Genomic DNA, 5,000 nt, shown 5'->3' with positions numbered 1-5,000 from the left:
CACACTCTAATACCAGATACACAGGACTGTAGTCAGATTACACACTCTAATACCAGATACACAGGACTGTAGTCAGATTACACACTCTAATACCTGATACACAGGACTGTAGTCAGATTACACACCCTAATACCAGATACACAGGACTGTAGTCAGATTACACACTCTAATACCAGATACACAGGACTGTAGTCAGATTACACACTCTAATACCAGATACACAGGACTGTAGTCAGATTACACACTCTAATACCAGATACACAGGACTGTAGTCAGATTACACACCCTAATACCAGATACACAGGACTGTAGTCAGATTACACACTCTAATACCAGATACACAGGACTGTAGTCAGATTACACACCCTAATACCTGATACACAGGACTGTAGTCAGATTACACACTCTAATACCAGATACACAGGACTGTAGTCAGATTACACACTCTAATACCAGATACACAGGACTGTAGTCAGATTACACACCCTAATACCTGATACACAGGACTATAGTCAGATTACACACCCTAATACCAGATACACAGGACTGTAGTCAGATTACACACTCTAATACCAGATACACAGGACTGTAGTCAGATTACACACCCTAATACCTGATACACAGGACTGTAGTCAGATTACACACCCTAATACCTGATACACAGGACTGTAGTCAGATTACACACCCTAATACCTGATACACAGGACTGTAGTCAGATTACACACTCTAATACCAGATACACAGGACTGTAGTCAGATTACACACCCTAATACCTGATACACAGGACTGTAGTCAGATTACACACCCTAATACCTGATACACAGGACTGTAGTCAGATTACACACCCTAATACCTGATACACAGGACTGTAGTCAGATTACACACCCTAATACCAGATACACAGGACTGTAGTCAGATTACACACCCTAATACCAGATACACAGGACTGTAGTCAGATTACACACCCTAATACCTGATACACAGGACTGTAGTCAGATTACACACCCTAATACCAGATACACAGGACTGTAGTCAGATTACACACACTAATACCAGATACACAGGACTGCAATCAGATTACACACACTAATACCAGATACACAGGACTGTAGTCAGATTACACACACTAATACCAGATACACAGGACTGTAGTCAGATTACACACCCTAATACCAGATACACAGGACTGTAGTCAGATTACACACCCTAATACCAGATACACAGGACTGTAGTCAGATTACACACTCTAATACCAGATACACAGGACTGTAGTCAGATTACACACCCTAATACCTGATACACAGGACTGTAGTCAGAATACACACTCTAATACCAGATACACAGGACTGTAGTCAGATTACACACCCTAATACCTGATACACAGGACTGTAGTCAGAATACACACTCTAATACCAGATACACAGGACTGTAGTCAGATTACACACACTAATACCAGATACACAGGACTGCAATCAGATTACACACACTAATACCAGATACACAGGACTGTAGGCAAATTACACAGACTAATACCTGATACACAGGAATGCTCCCAACACTGTGGGAGCTATATTAGCATTATACTAGAATACACCCACTTCAAAAACCCCAGTCATCAATACTGATCATAAAAAATTAGGAGCGTAATAATTAATACTCGATTTTAATGTAAATAGCAAGCTAGCAGACAAGCTAAGAAATGCACCTCACCTAGTTTGCTAAGATGTATGCATTATTGATGCGTTTTGACATCCAGGATAGTCTATCTGACAGTCATCCACTTATTGATCTGCCTTTGTAGCCGTTTTGCTCCCGGATAAACAGAGCTGCTTTATCAGCGCTGTCTTGGCTATGCTCAGTGCTGACCAAGCAGGACACACAGCCAGCCTACGGGACGTTTCCAGCTTGTTCCTGGAGGACTTGACCATCACACAGTCCAGTGCGTTTCTGGAGAGGTGTGTTCCTGTACATCGACCCACGGATTGATAATCAGAGATCGGTGTTCGACATGACTGCCTTTGCAGGTCATGTGCGTTGATGCCCCTGTGAGATCAGTGTTCGACATGATGCTTTGATGGAGAGGTCTGTTCTGGATGTACAAGACAATGTCGCAGACTGAATTTTGCAAGTCAGTTTCTGATACAGAAACACTTAATGTTAATTTATGAAAATGAGGTTGAAATGACCTCAATAATATTGACTGAATGACAAATGAGTTGTTTTAAATTGAATGTTTTGAGTTACAGGCTATGTATTATAATATCATAAGAGGGTAAACTCCTTAAACCTTCCTCAGGTTGAGGTTGAATAAAACACGTGATGACAAAGGGGTCAAGTAGCTCAGGTAACATCAGGTAATTGAGGTAAGATTAGGAGCTCAGGTAAGCTCAGGTAACTCAGGTAAACTCCAGTAAGATCAGGTAACTCAGGTAAGCTCAGGTAATTGAGGTAAGATTAGGAGCTCAGGTAAACTCCAGTAAGATCAGGTAACTCAGGTAAACTCCAATAAGCTCAGGTAAACTCAGGTAAACTCCAGTAAGATGAGGTAAACTCAGGTAAACTCCAGTAAGATCAGGTAAACTCAGGTAACTCCGGTAAACTCAGGTAACTCAGGTAAGATCAGGTAACTCAGGTAAGATCAGGTAAACTCCGGTAAGATCAGGTAACTCAGTTAAGCTCAGGTAAGCTCAGGTAAGCTCAGGTAACTCAGGTAAGCTCAGGTAAGCTCAGGTAACTCGGGTAACTCAGGTAAGCTCAGGTAAGCTCAGGTAAGCTCAGGTAACTCAGGTAAGCTCAGGTAAGCTCAGGTAAATTCAGGTAAACTCAGATAAACTCCAGTAAGATCAGGTAACTCAGGTAAGATTAGGTATTTCAGGTGATTCAGGTAACTCAGGTGACTCAGGTAAAGTGACAGACCCCCAGGTTCCTAGCTAATCTCACTCTCACTCTCTCTCATGCCCCTATGCGCTGACCAAAGCAGCCCCCTCAACCATGACCCTAGAAATCTAAAGGCCAAGAGAGGAAAAAATCCATCAATATATGATTGCCAAGTAAAAGAAGTTCAAATGAGTTAATGTTAAGAAAAATGCATGAAAGTGGTTAGCTGGATATGATGAGCGCAAGAGCAGAATCTGCCTCATTTCTCTGGTCCAGGCCTTCAAACGTACCTGAAATATTTCACTCTCTCTCTCATACAGACAGTAGAATTACTGAATTAAAGAGAAGAAAACACAGTAAACAATGAAAGGAAAAATCTTGATGTAATCACATTACAAACACAGATTCATATCACATAATGAAGAACAGTCCAGCAGAAACCACTGAAATGGAAATAAAATGCAAATATAAATAATGGCATTTGTACAACTGTCTGACAGTCTCTCACAGCAGTGTGCTGAAAACAGACATAGAACACATTAGGAGAATGTAAGACAGAGAGAAAGAGAAAAAGAGAGAAAAAGAGAAAGAGAGACAGAGAAAACGAGAGCGAGACAGAGCATGAGCAAGTTGTCATACGTTTCATCCCATTTGCTTTATGCTATACATTATGTGTTTACCTTTTATAAAGAGAGTGGCTTGGTAAGAGGCAAGATATTTATCTTACAGTTAAAGGACTCAGGTTGTTTGTGTTCATATGTAAGGGTGTGTGTGTGTGTGTGTGTGTGTGTGTGTGTATGTGTGTGTGTGTGTGTGTGTGTGTATGTGTGTGTGAGTGTGTGTGTGTGTGTGGGTGTGTGTGTGTGAGTGTGTGTGTGTGTGTGTGTGTGTGTGTGTGTGTGTGTGTGTGTGTGTGTGTGTATGTGTGTGTGTGTGTGTGTGTGTGTGTGTGTGTGTGTGTGTGTGCGCAGGTCAACCCCCCACTAAACAAACACCAGCAGAGAACACTTTATACTCCGGCCTAACTGCACAATGTACTCCAGACCAGTTCAAAGTTTGTGTTATTTAACATGAACGACTTTTCACCTTCTAGTTTTTAGATACTCAAGCTTTGCTTTGCTTGGGGCGCTTTTTTAAATCCAGTACACCAAGTGTTGATCTTGGTGATGAAAGATCAGTCTCAGAAAGTATGAAGTTTAGCAACATTTACCCTCGGTAGAGCAATTTCACCGATGATACCCGGTTAGCGCCGTCCTGACCCAAACCCAGCAGGGCGCACACAAACCTCCACATTCTTGGGAAGAGTCCACAACAGCGCGGGGCGTGTTATCATGGCTTCCTCCCCGCCCTAGCCGCCATCTGAATGCCGTCGTCATCCTGGCTCCAGGCGGTGATGTCGGCACAGGGCGAGACACCCTCGCTGAGGGAGTCCTGCAGCACAGATCCCGTGTGACGCTACTGGGACAGGATGCGGTAGGCTGGAGAGATGACCTTGCAGATGGTCATTAACAGCGCTAGTCATAATGAACCCTATTAGCACAGAGACGTACGGCCGGCGGACCGGAGCCGCCAGAAACTCCCCAGGGTTCACATGCCTGATAGAGGGACACTGGTTTTATCCAATGACATTAGTTCCTTCTTCATGAGCCCCCAGAGGTCCATACCGGATCTCCACACGGCTGGGAGCTGAGATGCTCGTGGAACGCCAAACTGCTGGCGAGTTTTATGCTTCTACTGAGTCTGACAGCCAGTGTGTTTCCATGTGTTCTTGGTGCGTTCTGGCTGGTTTTCCGAGAGTCCCACACTATTCGGTATTGGCTTTTGAGTGAACGTTCTCCACAGACAGATGTTCGACTTTACGGTGTGATAAACATCTCAGCAACTTTTTTTAAATAAGAGCTGATAATTAAACTGACAAACATTTATTGATCCAAAAACATCCTATGCAGTGAAAAGACAAAAAGACAGAAGAGTTTCATGTTCCAAAAACGTACATCGGAAGGACATGGTGATGACGCGGCTAATTTTATCCGTAGCGTCTCACAAACCCAGCTAACGGCGGAGACAAAGTGGTCAGGGGGACGTGAGAGGACCTGTCTCTGCTGGACATACGTGTAGAGTAG

The 5,000-nt window shown here is 43.3% G+C and overlaps 1 protein-coding gene across 2 annotated transcripts in view; it reads right to left on the bottom strand.

Moving 5' to 3' along the window:
* Window positions 1–3,243: 3,243 nt before the first annotated feature.
* The window catches only part of asic2 (acid-sensing (proton-gated) ion channel 2), a 264,656-nt gene continuing 262,899 nt past the window's right edge, over window positions 3,244–5,000 (bottom strand). For both annotated transcript variants that reach the window (XM_035529174.2, XM_035529139.2), the window contains one exon: window positions 3,244–5,000. This exon is cut by the window's right edge and continues 2,175 nt beyond it. The gene's annotated coding sequence lies outside the window, so the exon portion shown is untranslated.

Source organism: Electrophorus electricus, chromosome 3 (genome assembly GCF_041902795.1).
Source record: "Electrophorus electricus isolate QZ-2024a chromosome 3, ASM4190279v1, whole genome shotgun sequence".
Taxonomy (NCBI): Eukaryota; Metazoa; Chordata; class Actinopteri; order Gymnotiformes; family Gymnotidae; genus Electrophorus; species Electrophorus electricus.
This window is presented reverse-complemented; position numbering and strand designations above follow the sequence as displayed.